The sequence below is a fragment of the Chaetura pelagica genome, unplaced genomic scaffold, assembly GCF_000747805.2.
Source record: "Chaetura pelagica isolate M959 unplaced genomic scaffold, ChaPel_1.0 scaffold117, whole genome shotgun sequence".
In the NCBI taxonomy this organism is placed as follows: Eukaryota; Metazoa; Chordata; class Aves; order Apodiformes; family Apodidae; genus Chaetura; species Chaetura pelagica.
This window is the reverse complement of record NW_009954185.1, coordinates 9,790,117-9,807,105: the sequence shown is the minus strand read 5'-3', so window position 1 is coordinate 9,807,105 and position 16,989 is coordinate 9,790,117.

Genomic DNA, 16,989 nt, shown 5'->3' with positions numbered 1-16,989 from the left:
GTGGGTAAAGAGCAAACACAGCTGCTGGGAGAAAAGGAGGAGGAAGCAAGGCATACAGGGCTGGCCAGGACAGGCAGTGAATGAAAGTAACAAGGCACATACCTAGCAGGAAAGACTGCATCTAGGAGAAGGGAAAGCAAAGGCAAGCAGAGAGGTGCTGAAGGTGGGTGACAAAGAGCTATGGAACCACTGGGGAAGGTGACACTGGGACAGGAATACAGCAAATGAAGTAAATTGAGATGGGGAAGAGGTGAGAGGAGAGCCAGTGAAGGGAATTAGGTGAGGGCAGGTGGCAGTCTAGGAGGGCAAAGCTGGGACTGATGAGGCAGTGAGGTAAGCAGCAAGTGAGATGATCTGGCAGAAAGAGGCAAAGAGGAAAGGATAAACAGGAGTAAAGGATAGAAGGAGAGATGGTCATGGTGGTGATGTGGATGAGCCCAACAGGGCAGGCAGAATAGAAACAGGAGATGCAGTAAGAGACAGCAGAAAATGAGATGGCAGCAATCAGGGCAGCAATGCCAGGGGCTGCAAATGTGATGGGGTGTCATGGGCATTTGGCTGAACTGGCAGAGCAAGGTGGAGAAAAGGGGCAAAGACAAGTGAAGGGGCAAGCCAGTGTGTGCCAGTGCATGCCAGGGAGGAGAGCAGGTAGGTTGAGATAACAAGTGGGAAAACAAGTGAAGCAATGAAGGTGATGAGCAAAATCACCCTGTGCTTTGCTGCCTGGAATTTTTTGTAGCTTGGAAAAATCTGGACTTGCTTCCCCCATCTGACTTTCTCCTGAAGGGGGAAGGATTTCCTCTGTCCTTTTTCTGTTGTTTTAAATGAAACAGGGTGGTTTTTTTCTTTATTGCATCCCTACGAGACATGGGATTTGAAAGCCACTGAGAGCAATTCTTAGATTCTTCTAGGAACTCTGGGGCTGGTTATTAACAGAACCAAATCCTTGAATCTAAACACTCCAACATTCCCCCTTGTCTGTGTTCATCAGCTGAGGTGCTTGCCTTGCAGCCATTGTCTCTGCCCTTTTGTAAAAGGAATTTGCTCAGACGTTTGCATTTGACAGATTGCCCCAAAAAACTGTGCCAGCTTCCTGCATTGAAGAAAGGTATAATCCACTAAGCAGGGCTCTGGCAGGCTGGCTGGAAATAGACATCATCTGCTGGACAATGAACAATCTAACTGTTATGATGAGAAAAGAGTTAAAAAACTGGCTGTGAATGAAGTAGCCGGACTCATTTCATGTAGGTCTAGCTGGTTTCTTAATAGGGGATTAGGAGTAATTTATTGGTTCAGTCAGTGCTGTGTTTACTCACACATTAAGTGGGTAGTAAAAAATATAGATGCATCATTAGCAAAGGCCATACCAAGGATTTACAAATAAGGAAAAAAAAATAATAATAATAAAAAAATATCATTATTCACTATTTATGTTTGTACCTGAAGTGACTCTGAGATTTTCAAACTGGTCTCATAGATCAGTTACATTCAATGGCAGATGCATATATTTTATCACAAGAAGTAATTCCAGGATTTATCTAAAGGTGAATCACAGTGAGCAAAGATCAGTTTATCAGGCAATATCCTAAGCAGGAGCAGTGAGGAAGCAATCCAGTGGAGTTGATTCAGCCCTTTGCCCTTCTAAAGGAGATTAATTGCATGCTGCTTGCTGTGGGGTCTGTTTCAAATGGAACGGAAAGGAAAGCAGCCCTGTTGACTTTGCCTGGAAACTATGGCCCATGCCCATATCAGCCCATCTAAGGAAGCCAGCTCAGGTTTTCTGTTGAGGAATTACAGTGTTGGCCAGGTTACTTTCCCTGCCCAGTGGAGAAACAGGGCCACAAAGTCCATCTACACCGAGTACAGAAAACACCTCTAGTGACTATATTCTTAGCTTTGCCCCTCCTACATATTTTTTGGGAATAAGAAATGCCTAAACATAATTATATATGGAGTATGCTCCCAGGACTTCTTGATCAACAGTTCCCCTTTGGTCTCTTGTTTGTTGGCAGGCCAGCTCACTATGCTCTCCCATGGAAAAGCCATTGGATTCTGGCCTTGCCATGAATACACTCTACATAATTAAGCACTTCGGCTGCCTGTAGGGTGAGTGATTAGAATATATTTATTTCCTGCATCAAAGAGAACTCACATTTAATTAGTTTTTCCCATGTGAAAGTGATACTGTGAGAGACTGTCAAGGAACTAATTTCAGATTGTGTACCACTGCAAGTCAAGCTTATTTGAAATATTTATGAAAAAAAAGTTTATAAAATAAATTGTCAGGTTATTGCTGTTTTGATGCCACTCTTTGCATAAAAACAGAAAAGGGGAGCTAGCTTTCTTTCTTCCTAAGTTACAAGCTTTTCTGTTAACACACTGCTGTATTTAAAATTCTAAAGGAGGTAAAGTCAACTTTGCCCATGGGAATATAAGATAAAGGCAGTTTTGGGAGAACATCAAAACTAATGAAATCTGGTGTCCTCTGGATTTATGTTGTACATTTGTACACCTTCACCATCATTATAATAATATTAGACTTTCATTATAAGCTTCTTTAACAATCTGTCTGTTCTGCTAGCTGGTATGAGGTATCATCAGTGTTCTCAACCACTGCTCACTGACTAGGTCATAGGACAACCCAGGTTGGAAGGGAGCCCAAGAGGTCTCTAGTCCAGCTTCCTACTCAAAGGAGAGTTAATTATGCCATCTGAACACTTTGTTAAGTTTCTTCCTGCTGGGTCTTAATTATGCCATCAGACCAGTTTGTTAAGAGTTTCTTCCTGCTGTGTCTTTAAAACCAACAAGGATGGAGACTTTACAGCCTCCCTGTGCAACCTGCTCCACTGTCTGGCTATCACCAGATGAAAAAGTCATTCCCTTATATCCACTCTGAACCTCTCTTCATTCAACTTATGTCTGCTGGCCCTAGTCCTCTTGCCCTGCACCACTTTGAAGAGCTTGACCTCATCTCCTTGATGATCTGTAGGCACAGGAAGACTGCTGTCAGGCCTGCCTGAAGCTGACTTATCTCCCAGCTGAACCTACCCAGGTCTCTCAACCTCTCCTCACAAAGTGCTCTAGCCCTCACTATCCTGGTGACCTTCCTCTGAACTTGCTGCAGTACCAGCACCAATATCTTTCTTGTACTGGTGGGTCAAAAAGTGGACACTGTACTTGGATGTGGTCCAAGTTCGGAGTAAAGGGGAAAAAATTTCCCTTGGCTACGTTCCTTTTAGGAGAGCCCAGGGTGCTGCTGGCCACCTTTGCTGCTCGGGCATGCTGTGGGATCTTACATAGCTCCCTGCCTGCTAGGGTTGCTCCCAACCAGTATCCCCAGCTTCTATAATTGCAGGGGGCATAGCTGAGGTGTGCCAGCTGGCAAAGGTGGCATCATGCTCGTGGTGCTGTCTGCCCATTACCCGAGTTCTAATCTGGGGCTCTTTCCTCTACCCAGACTTCGATTTTTCTCAACACTGGTGAAGATGCAGTACCAGAGATGGGGTTGGGAGGAGGGGGAAGTGGAGAGGACCCACCTTGCTGTCAGATCAGCCAGAAATCAGGCAACAGCCTGTCCCAAGTCCTTTGGGGGATTGAGGGACAAAAGATAAAGAGGTTGGCAAATGCCACATTTACACGGGTGTCCTATTTCCTAGACATCCTATTTCCCAAACTAAAATTACAGCTGCAAGCACTGAGACTCAGCACAGAAGCTCAGATAGAACCATAAAATTAATTTATATTGACACTCTCTGCATTCATAAGAAACATGTAGTTCCCAGTTCTTGTTTTAAAAGCAGTACTAAGATAAAGTGATGCTCTTCTGCCTTGCAGAAATGGTGACTGGACAGAATGAACTAAGAGTGTTTTAACATGAAAAGCAAAAGAAGAGTGTCAGTCACCTCAGTGGTGGTTATTATTTCTGAAACAGCATTATTAGGATCAGTATCTATCACAGCCATGGTTCCCTGGCATCTCAAAGAAGTTGCTTGAAATAAATGAAATTATCTCCCTGGGTCTTGTCTTATTGCAAAAAAAAAACACAAAAAAGGTGTCACATCCATGTCAAGTCATTGCCTGATCTGGCCCTTGCAAGGTCTCGGCTGCTACTTCACCATTCCTGATGGGGAAAATGTTAGATGTACTTCATCTGTCAGACCATGAGTTAAGATATTGTCACTGCCAGTGTAAAAGTGAAATTGGAAGCAGCTGATCCTTTGCTCTACAAATAAGGAAAAAAACCATGAGCATCTTGGAGGAAAGATCATTAATGCCCAAATAAATATTAGTAAGATCAAGAAGAGCTTTTTCACAATTCGCTGAAATTGCAGAGAGCTCAAATAAACATGTAAAATGTAACTTACAGGAAAAGGAAGCTGAGAGCACTGTGCTTGCACTGAGCTGTATGTGTGAACAGGTTGTCATACAGTAACAAATGAAACTGTAATGACAAATAGGAATGGGATAGTAAGTTGTTCTCAGATACATCTAATTTAGCTATTTAGATGATAAGCTGTATAAATCCTTGTCGTGTCACCTAAGCCTCCATTGTGCAAACACTATGATCAGGGTGATGCTAAAAATCAAGGAATTTGTTCATTCATTACATTATAGGGTGACAGCTTACTTCAAATGCTTTGTGATGAAAGAGCCACATGACATGTTTCTTGATTTATGCTAAAATAATTTCTTCAGCTCAGATGCCTTGCTTAACTCGCAGAACTCCAGTGTATTAATTAAGTAACACGGGGGGAGGGAGGGAAGGCGGGGGGGACAACAAAAAAACCACATGTACATTCTCTTGAAACCAGAAAAATTGTGATTGGTAAATTGGTGTAAAAAGCAACCAAAATCCAGCACATTCAGCTTTTGGAACTAGTTCTAGACCTATACAAGTTTGAAAATATCTATACAACAGTATGCATGGGGAAAGATTTGGCTGACTTTTGTTAATGTTTAGTTATCCCAAATACTTCAGCTGTACATCTGTGAAAGCCATTTATTGACAAAGACTTTCAGAGAGTTTTATATGTAACAGAATGATGAATCTATTGAACTAAACCAGTCAGAAGGTTTTAGGACAAAGTCAAATTAGCTCCATTAGTGTCAGAGTGATCGAATTGAAAGAATTTTCTTATAGACCTGGAGCAATAAGGGCTTTTTAAAAAATCTGGCAGCTATTACCTATTAGATATGTATGACTTGAGTGTTCTGTAATGAATCTGAAAAGGACAAATGCAATTTACGAAAAATGTAATTTTTATTTTTCTGCTGGCTTTTTCTAAGGGCTTTTCTCTTTTGAGAATGTATAGAATTATGTAACTTCTAAATTAAGGCTTTAATTTCTGAGTGTAATGTCATCTTCTGCTTTTCCTGATAAAATGCGTGACTGCCTGCTGCCCCTGAGAGCTACGTATGATACTGTATTGTATGTCTGGTCTTACCACCAAATGGTAAGATGGCTCTACTACAGCTCTGACATGATGTCATGTGGTTTGACTAATTAAAAATACTGCCTTCAGTGTATTACATGGGTATTTCATTAGAAAGGCTTCTGAACTCCCAGAAGATTTTGTAACTGGTCTCTAGTGCAAGATGCCATTTTTATTTATTCACCAGCCTTTGAGCATGCAGAAGTGCTGATAGAACATATGCTATGCTGAAGTCTTCAGGACTCCCAGTGGCCCCAAGAAAATGTTACGAATATGATTGGCAGTGATGAAGATATTGTGTTCCACAACAATGCATTATTATTATAATTATTAACCTTTTAATTTCTGTTATTATTCAGAGGATCTTAAGGTCAGTGCTTCATCCCCAGCAGATAATTCATTGCAACCCAGCTGGTTGGTTTCAGACCGTAGGTGAGAAGTAATAAATGGTATTGGCTCTGTCCCATTGAGGGAAGGAGGCATGTACCTTCTGGTTAGGGTGAGAGCTGTGGATCATCTTGAGATAATTTGACCACATGAACAAATTTGTGAAAAGCAGGCGTGAAGCACGGTTTTGGAAGTCTTCAGTGTTCATCTTGTTTAGCCAGGTTTCCACAGGATGGCAAAAGCTCAAGTCTCTGACCCCAGCAAGGCTCAAAGCTCAAGCCCTCAGTTTGAAGCAGGACGTGATCCTCAACTAAATGCTTGCAGATCTTCCTGTTCATTCATCCTATTCCATGAGTATTTTTTTTCCTTGTATTCAATTTTAGAAATGCCTGTGCTGGTTCCTTTGGAGAAACATACTAAAACACAAAAGAAAAACAGTATTGCCTCAGAGTGAATGTCCCTCTGGCACAATACTCATCTCTAAAGTGACCAAACATAAACATCTACAGGAGAGGATATGAGGACTGAAAGTCTACTTCTGCCAGGGTATTGGGGGTGCTCACAGGCTATAGTGGCTGGGACCAGCCTCCCCTGGGACTGTCACCCCAACTATCTCCTGTCAAGAGCCCAGGGGACATGTCTAAGCTCAGCCTGAAGCCTCCAGACCCTGTCTGAGTGATGCTGTAGGTGTGCCCATCTCTGCCCCTGTCTCCTGCATGGGCCTGGTACCTGCACTGCAGAGAGCTGCTCTCTCAGATGGAGCCCTCAGGCCTAGGTAAGAACTCAAGATATAACAGAACTGTTCTGTTTTGTTCTGTTTCCTGTTCGCACCATGAGCTGCATAACAATGAGACTGTTATTTCCCTGAAATGCTAGGGATTTTTCAGCTCCTAAACCACTTTCAAGGACACATAACACAAAGGTTAGAAATCTGAACAGGATTTTATTTTATATTTCTGACTTGGTTTCAGAACAGTTGCTCACCAGCATTAACACAGTGCTCATGTGCATCCAGGAGCAGGCTGATGTGTTCTTTAGTTTAGCTTGAAAAAACATCCCTTGCAGCCTGGCAAAGGCAAGTCCCAGGGCCATGGGAAGTAACAGCAGGAACACAGGCCAAGCAGCCCCTGTATCCTGGAGAGTGAGAACTTGAAGAAGGAGGATCCAGACTGACCACACACAATAGATGGAGAAAAAGAAGTGTGTGGTACCAGGGGGCACAGCTACTGGGCACTGACGTGTTCTCTGCCACTCTGCTCCCAAGGACAAACCCAGAACTGTTGCTCTTCTCTCAGGCCCTGGCAGAAACCAGTCCTGCAGCCCAGAGACCACCCCTCTTATTTGTCCCGTCTGCACCACAGCTGATGTCCATGAGGCCCTGCAGTGAGAAGGACCAGGGACTTGATCTGACTGGACACAAATGCAGGGAGTGTGAGAGGGGATGATTTCAGCAGCCGCAGCCTGAAGGAAAGCCGAAGTGTAACCAGAGCCATAGGTTGGGATGGCAGTGCCAACAGAGCACCATGGAAATAAGACAGGCTGAAAAAAAGGGGAGCGGAGGTTACACTGTTGTGGCTTGGTCATTTTCAGACCTCAAACCTTTTCATCCATGCCTGAAGCACGTCCAGACAAACAATGCCTCTTTTAAAGTGGGAAAACAGCCCATTGCTGCTATCGCCATCACCTCCTCCTGTCCCACTAAATCTAAGCTGCGCAGCTCCTCTGTTAAACACACCCACTGCCTGTGTTTATGTGGGATACACAGAACACTCCAGCCCTGGAGTGACATTTTCACAGCTCTTTTGTGATTTGGACCTTTCTGAGAGTTATTTGCTTACATCGCTTAGTGGGAAGATGTTCAGATCTTATCTAAATCCCTGGAAAATCTCTCTTTACTCTAGGATTTAGTATTTTGAGTCCTGAGAGAATAAGGAAGGTACTCTTCTAGTAATTTCGCTCGTTGGTGCCAAAATTAATCAATACATTCAGAGTATGTAAATATATGTAAATAAAGGCATTTGTACTGTAGATCCTCATTCAGTTGTGGTCATGCCCAAAGTGTGAGAAAGAAACCACGCTCTGTATAAAGTTTGCAGAGACATAGCATGCAGGATGTCCTCACCATTCCTTCCCAATGCACCAACAAGTGACATTTGCTATTACCTTGCTTATGGTGAAGTTGTCCTCTTGGAAAGAAGGCCTCAGGGGTTTTGTGTTCTTGACCATCCTTTTCCTTGCGCTTCAGTAGCTCTTTTCCTCCTTTGACCTTCATCCTCGATACCTCTCTTGAAAGTGATGGCAGCCCTGTCAGCCTTTGTCTTTCTCCTTCTAGTCACCATCTTCTTTTGTAGGGCCTCTATGCCCCTAATCAACTGCTTAATCTTTGTCTGCCTTCCTCCCAGATGAAATTTCTCTTTCTGGAACCCAAGGAATGAAAAATGCCCATAGTGGCACAGGTGAGTTTTATCCTATCCTACCCTACCCCACCCTACCCAGCAGGCAAGCTAATACCAGGAATCCTAGGTCATAAGAGCTTGGAAGTTGATTGGCAGTGATCTCTGATTTGCATGTTGTCTGTTGAATGTCAGGATGGATTAGGTTTGAGGTTGTTAGCATTTTTATGTGGAGCTGTTTGGTTTTGTTTGGTTGGGTTGAGGGGAAAGCTGCTGTTGGTAGTTCCATTGGTATATAGCCCAGTTACTTGATGTAGCAGCTTGCAAGCTCCATTTACACCAGTGAGTAAAAAGCAACAACCTCTATACCAAAGACTTTACTATCAAAATAAATGAATCATTACAGTTTTATGTACAGGCAAGTAATTTCATACCCAGCCAGGAGGTCTTATTTTTTTCTTCTCTGCAGTTGGAGCTGCATTTAATAATAAGGGCTTTCACCTTATTATATGAAGTCCTATAAATCTAAAATATTAATTCATGCAGTTTAATTTTTAGCCTAAGATCAAACTTTGCTTTCTGATGTTTTGTGTATGTGAATCAGTTCTTACTATTCATATTAGGTTGTTTGAGTCTCATGCATGATATTAGGAGTCGTAGTTTACATTCTGTTAATCACTCTTGGCTGCTTTGTCTTCATCTAGGTGCGGATCCAGAACTCTCTTGCACCAGAGGTGTCTCTGAGGAAGGGTCTGGGATCTACTGGATGCAAACTGTTATTCTTCACTGCTTTCTAAATGTGATTTTGGGGAGGGAGAGGAAGGAGGGAAGAGCTAGAGAAGACAACTGGTGGGCTGTGAAGAGATGAGAGGCCTGAGACTTAGGTTCAAGTTTCAGGTATGCTACAAAATTCCTTCATGACCTTTTGAAGCTGGCTTTAGCTGTACCTACCAGAGATCTTGCAATGCTACAGAAATGCTCCCAAGCTAGTTAGGTACCAAGAAGAGGGCTGCTATCACACAGTACTTGATTTAGGCTACTTAACCCCTAACTGAGAAGAAACTGAGAAGTATCTTCCATGCTTCAGTATCTCTCTTTAGTGCTGCACTGTATTTGTAAACATCCCCTGAGGTTCTCCGTGCTTCAGCCTTTTTCTGTGAAATCCTTCTTCCCTGATCACACTTTTTTTGGATGAACCATGAGGAGAGGTGCTATTTCTTATGCTATGTTTGGATGGCACTTAACAATGGATGTCATAATCTCTATCCAACAGTGTGATACAAATAAACAGGAGTGATTCACTATTATTTGCTTTTACTGCTCTGTCACCCAGAGATAGCAAGCCAATTTTACACCCTTCAGAGTGAAAACATAACAAAGCCTGCAGATAGAGTGATAAGACTGTAGATCGGATTGATCTTTCAAGAAGGGTAGCAGGATCTGTATCACCTATCAGACATCTGAAGTGGTCTGGATGAACTGTTTTGTTCCACTAGGGAGACAGATTAATGGCAAAAAAAAACAAGGAGGAAAATCGGACAGAGTGTCACTTAGGCAGCATACTGGTGACCATCAAGTCAGACCCCACTGGCTATAGTTCTTCCCAGAGCACCTAGCTGGCTTCTAAGTCTTCCCCTCAGCTGTCACAAGGTGGAGCAGTGGCCCTGCCTGCCAGCTGCACACCCGAGGAACCTTTGCAGGCTGGCATTTCTTAACAGGGGAGGTAAACAGGCTGTGCTGCCTTCTCAGCAAGTTCTGCCTCCAGCTTCCTGCTGGAGTGCTTTCCGCACTCTGAATGCCACCTGGTTCCCTCTGTCTCTTTTCAGTGGTCAGCAGTTATTCCCATTTTGTTATGAAGGATGCACTTGGAAGTGAGACTGATTCACAAGCTTGTGTGACAGCCCACCCTGCCTATTCTGCTCCTGGTCCTCCCCCTCTGCTTCATGGTACTGTCAACAGAATTGATGTTCAACCATAGTTCAGCTGATACTGAACCACAAACACAATGGTGAATAAAGCAGAAGGGGAGGAGAGGGATACAAGTACTTGTCTCTCCAACCTTAAGCCATACAGGCTAACAGCTGGTACAGCATCTTCCTAAAAGCCAACCAGCCTTTCAGCCACTAGTTGCATGGCGCTCTACACCTCGTTTTCTGGAGGTATGCTGGGGTTTTATTTACAGGACCTTGATCTTATTTTAGGCTCCTCTGAATTATAACTCAAATATTGTTGTTATAGTACAAGATCCAAAGGGGCAAAGTACAAGGGCATGCTACAATAATGACAGATTAATGAGATGCTTCGTGAGCCTTTGCACTTTCGACTATTTGGAAAAATCTCATCTGTGTTATTTGCAAGATGAAGAAGAAAAAAGTGTTAGTAAAAGAAAGAAATTTGGTGTTATAAGAACCCTTTTGTGCCAGACGTTAACACTTTTTTTACTCAATCTTCTTTGCTCATACCTTTCACTGCATTCTTTTTTCCCTGATTTATCCTTTCTCACCAGGCCTGCTCTCACATCCCTCTGAGGAGAGCAGTGACCTTCTCAGTGGTGAAGGAGCATCACACCAACAGTCATCCCAATAAAAAAACCCCAAGATTCAGATTTTATTCGAGGAAGTTTGTACTCTCATGACAGTGCTTTTAATCTTCTTTCATTTTGTGTCAGTTTTCCAACATCTCCCATGATTTAATGGTGATTTTAGAGGAAAGTTTCTTGTAGGTAAAAGGAGAAAGGTAACTTCCTATTCATGTAGCTGCTTTATGACTGCTCTAAAGGAGTATGAAAACAAATCTAAAATACATATCTAAGAAAGGAAGACTCTACTTTCTGAAACTAAGTGTTCTGTAAGGAAGGACAGTTTTGGGTTATGTTAGAGATTCGTTTCTGTGCTGTAGTGAAGAAAATGAATAAACAAGAAAAAACACAGTAAGTATAACTTTAGGCAAGTGGCTATTTTAATGTGTTCAGATTTTGGCTTAGATAACTCATTACCAAGTTCTTGATTTTATTTATTTATTTATTTATTTATGATACTATCCTTTGAATTTTTATAAGAACGACAATTCAGTGGATCAAGCACTGTATGCACAGTTTTCAAAAAGTGCTAAATTGCTTTGAATCTCTTAAATCTTATTGAAGCCCAGTAAGCCTCGGATTTTGGAATAATTTCAGTGTTCTGAAAACTCTCCTCTAGTTTATTCTTTTTAGGGTGTACATCCCTACCTCTAAAAACTAGTAGTTTAAAATTAGACAAGGTAGCAAAATAATTGATGTGAGGCTTTTTTCATGAATTGGAAAAGTCGAAGACATATTAAAGAAGAAGCTTTCATACATGTCTAAGTGCATCATTAAAAGCTATGTTCCATCTTTTCCTGCCCTTCTCTGTTTATAAACTCAAAAATTGAGTGGTTTGTCCATGCCCAGGCTTGAACTGGGCAAGAGAACACAGACTGAGCTCCTGTTGCTAGAGTCCCTCCTGCCTTAATCACAAGCTTGTAGTCACTTTATTCTCTGTGTTAAGGAAAGACCCAAAACAGTGACATAACAATAGTGACATAACCCTTTCCACAGAAAGGGTGGGAATCTCTGTAGTCTCTGCAAAACTGGGAGCTTTTTTATTTGTCTATGGGACCCCTTGTTGGGGTTCTGTCAGTAACATCTTGTGCTTTCATGGGAGTTGCTCATTTTCTCCCACAAAAAGAGAATGAAGGCAGAAATGCTGGTGAACTGTGACTCCATAACATGCTCTTTATTCAGTAAGGAACCTGCTTCTTGGTGGAGAGAGACGGGATTTGAAAATGCTGAGGTTCCCTCAACACAACTTCCCACTGCATGGGAATTGTGTGTAAATCATACTGTCCTTGAACATCTCTTGTGTGATAAGCTCCTGGCCTATCCACCCTGTTTTAGCTGAGGCTGAATTGTCACATCCCAGAGATCTTACTTGAATTTTAGGTTTTTTATTTCCTTGCAGATAAGGAGGCTCTTCACTAATGAAAAACAACTTCTGAGGTTGAGGTACCAGTTGGTGATACCCAGTTAAGCTTGTGTAGTTTTACCAAAGACTGTGAGTGAAATCCTGGCCTCACTAAAATTAGTGCATAAAACTCCCATACAGGTGGAAAAGTCAGGCTAAGATCTCGTCCCATAAGAGCAGACATAGGTCAACAGCCCTTACCAGCCTTTTCATGTGCCAGTTGAAGTCCTAAATCTGTCATTTTATTCAAAATCTACACCTATACATATATTAGTAATTTGGCTACTACCTGACACATGCAACATGTATTCGCTCTACAAAGGACAAAGGATCATGGAGTCTGGGCAAAAGCTAATGCAGTTGTACATTAATAAATTACTTACAAAGGAGCATCAGGTCTTGTGTTGCCTTGCCAAGGCCTGCTCAGAAATGCCCATCAATCGCCTTTAACTAGTGTGCCTAATCTCCCACTTAAATTCTAGGGCCCTTTTTCATCCTTTTTTTTTTTGCTGTAAATATACCTTTTTTTTCCCTCCTCACACAGAAACTGGTGAAGGTCAAATGTCAGTTCCTCCTTTTACACCGGACAATTTAAAGTCTATAATGATGAACTCTCTATTGAACGCTTGTCTTAGTTCAAGATGTTTCTAACTTAGGCTTTTCACAAACTGTTATTGATTTCCACCTCCAAAGCAGTAAATCCTTTCATGTAGTAATTCTATAAATACAGCAGAGTTGGTGGGGCTTTGAATCTTCATTTGATCAAGAAGTTCCAAATCTCTCAGATAAATCTATAGCTCTCAGTGTCAGCTTTGCAGGTATTCAATCATCTTTCCTCAGACACTAAATCAAATGCCTTGAGTTTATGCTAAATTTTTTGTATGCTTCCATTACAGCTGTCATAAGAATATTGTCCTCAGCTGACTGTCAATTAAATAATAATTTGCATTTATCATTATGAGAAAGAGGTTATCCACTTAATAAATTTAACTAACTCTTCTCTCCTCTTTTAATTTATGGTCACAAACAGCAATCATTTCAGGATGATGGAGGGGGTAAAATAATTATCTGAATCTGCTTAGTGCCTTCCTGTAAAGTTGTTTAAAAATTGGATTAGTAAACGATAATCCTATTTATTAGGACTATTTATAATCAATCCCATGAGAATCATCCTTGAAAATATTTTGATTGGGTGAAATAAACCTCTTACAGGCACAAAAGGAGGCAACACTGGCTAGTAATTTAGATGTATGGTCTGAAACTGATTCCCAAGTTCTTATCTTGGCTCCTTGTTGTTCAGCTGCATGGCAATGTGGAATAAGTAGCTGCTTCAATGCTTTTAGTAGGAGCTGGAGCCACTTCTTCAATTTGGTAATACATGCATGGCTGTAATCTGCATTCTTTTACTAATAGCACAATTGTTCAGCTACCTGGAGTATGTCCTTTCTCTGCCTCTGTAAGGGCTTGGCTGGAAACAATATTACAGAGGTGAAGATTGTTTTTTTCTAGAGAAATGAACTGTCACCAGATTCAGAATATCTCTCTTTTCTTGCACATCTTTTCATCATTCACTACAATAAATGTTCAAAAACACATCGACCAAAATACCTCCCAAAGATAAACACAAATCAAAATCTCCTGAGTCTATAGCATTAAAACCATGATTCATTAGTGATACTGGTTTTATGTAATATTATAATTTCCCTAATTCTGAAGCTTCATTCATATTCTGCAAAAATATACCTTTCTGCTTCTGTTCTGCAGAGATATTCTTATGCCTGTCTTTCTCTGCTCCATAGGCACAGTGTCCTAATCTGAAAGATATAATCTGAATAAAAACTCAGAGGAGGTGTTTTCAGCATGTGCCTGGCTTTGAAGTTCGCTGCTTCTTTTTCAGACCTGGAGAATGGGGTTTTTTGCCTGCAAGTCTGTCTTTCCATCAGTTGCCCAAAACTCTAACCTCTTCCTTGTAGTCTTGACTTCATTATATATTAGCATATCACAGCTACTGCAATACTACTGTCAAAAGAAGACAATAGCTGAGGACCAACTTGAAAAAATAACTTTGCCCTTGAAGGGTCTTAGATTTGCATTTTTTACCATTCTTTTGTATAAAACCATCATTTTTTCAGCTTAAGCTGATTCACTGTTGGCCATATGACTTTCTCCCTGATATTCCAGCAGTTTCCAAAGACTTTATCTGAATTTAGGGAAGTCGCTTATTGGACAGATGAAACTAGAAGTGTCCAATTATACTTAGCTAAATCAGGAACTTGTTATGGTTTTGCAATTCCTAGCTGCTTTAAATGTTTTTTAAAAAATCATAGAATCATAGGGGTTGGAAGGGACCTTGAAAGATCATCTAGCCCAACCCCCCCTGCCAGAGCAGGGTCACCCAGAGCACATCACACAGGAACTCATCCAGGTGGGTTTTGAATGTCTCCAGTGAGGGAGACTCCACAACCTCTGGGCAGCCTGTTCCAGGGCTCTGTCACTCTTACAGTAAAAAAAATATTTCGGATATTCATCTTGAACCTCTTATGCCCCAATTTGCACCCATTGCCCCTTGTCCTATCACTGGTCATCACCGAGAAAAGCCTAACTCCATCCCCCTGACACTCACCCCTTACATATTTGTAAACATTGATGAGGTCACCCCTCAGTCTCCTTTTCTCCAAGCTAAAGAGACCCAGCTCCCTCAGCCTTTCCTCATAAGGGAGATGTTCCACTCCCTTAATCATTTTAGTAGCTCTGTGCTGGACTCTATCAAGCAGTTCCCTGTCCTTCTTGAACTGAGGGGCCCAGAACTGGACACAATACTCCAGATGTGGCCTCACCAATGCAGAATAGAGGGGGAGGAGAACCTCTCTTGACCTACTAACCACACCCTTTCTAATGCACCCCAGGATGCCATTGGCCTTCTTGGCCACAAGGGCACATTGCTGGCTCATGGTCATCCTCCTGTCTACCAGGACCCCCAGGTCTCTTTCACCTACACTACTCTCCAGCAGTTCAGCCCCCAACCTGTACTGGGACATGGTGTTGTTCTTCCCCAAATGTAAAACTCTGCACTTCCCCTTGTTGAATTTCATCATGTTTCTCCCCGCCCAACTCTCCAACCTATCTAAGTCTCTCTGAATGGCAGCACAGCCTTCTGGTGTGTCAGCCACTCCTCCCAGCTTAGTGTCATCAGCAAACTTGCTGAGGGTACATTCTATACCCTCATCCAGGTCGTTGATGAAGATGTTGAACAACACCGGTCCCAGTACCGACCCCTGTGGGACTCCACTAGTCACACACCTCCAACCAGATTCTGCCCCATTGACTACAACTCTCTGACTCCTTCCTTTCAACCAGTTCCTAATCCACCTCACTTCCTGATCACCAAACCCATACCTGATCAACTTTTCTACAAGGATGCTGTGGGAGACGGTGTCAAATGCTTTACTGAAATCAAGATAAACCACATCTACCGCTCTACCCTCATCTATCCACCTAGTAATTTCCTCATAGAAGGCTATAAGGTTAGTCAAACATGACTTACCCTTGGTAAAACCATGTTGACTGCTCTTGATGACCCCCATGTCCTTGATGTGCCTGGAGATAGTGCCAAGAACAAGTTGTTCCATCACCTTTCCAGGGATGGAGGTGAGGCTGACCGGTCTATAGTTACCCAGGTCCTCCTTCTTGCCCTTCTTGTAGACTGGAGTGACATTTGCTGTCCTCCAGTCCTCAGGCACCTCTCCTGTTACCCATGACTTACTGAAGATGATGGAGAGTGGCCTAGCAATGACCTCCCCAGTTCCCTCAGCACCCTTGGGTGCATTCCATCCAGAGCCATCGATTTATGGATGTCCAGATTACTCAACTGATCCCTAACCCAATCCTCATCTACCATGTCAAACTTCTCCTTTATCTTGACTTCTTCTGGGGCTATATGAATCTGGGGCTCATGGGGAAATCCTGCAGGAGTAAAGACAGAGGCAAAGAAGGCATTCAGCACCTCTGCCTTCTTTATATCCTCTGTCACCAGGGCTCCCACCTCATTCATCAGTGGACCAAAATATTCTCCGTTTATAAAACAAACCCTAATTACTCTTTAACATCCAGTGTTTAAGGCTTTGTATAGTTTGTATTGATGTTTTATGTTAGTTATGAAGCTCTCTGCTTCTTTTTCCATGCCTCCTTATTCCCAAATGCAAGGTGAAAGTAACCAAGTGAAATAGTTTTATCACAAGCAATAAAGCCAGTGGTTATTAAATAGTGCTCTATCATTTACATTGGCTTTTTTTGCATCTTTAATGAGAAGCTTGATAAGAAAAGTGCATGAGAGCACTGTGGAATAATAGTTCTTCCTTGCAAAGGTTTGCAGATCCCTGTGTTTGATCACAGAGAAACTGTAGTATCTCTGCTATGATGCCATGTTTGGTCTGGCACATGTTCATAGTGCTTGAAAACAGTGATCAATTTCTAAAACTTCTTTCAAGCTATGCATGTGCTTATTTAAAAAAAATTAAAAATCCATCATCTTTGTGCATTAACTATCCTTCATCCCAACAAGAACAACAAAATGATAAATTATTTTACTTGTAAACTAAAATCATACTTTAAAAGGTTTTGTTTTTCTACAGTAGCTCCCCAAGTTCCTGGGGTACTGCTAGAGTAATCTGTGTGCTGGAGTGAGCCACTGTATTCACAGAATTGTCAGAGTTGGGTGGGACCTCTAGAGCTCATCCAGTCCAACCCCTCTGCTACAGCAGGATTGCCAGAGCACATTACACAGGACTGCATCCAGGC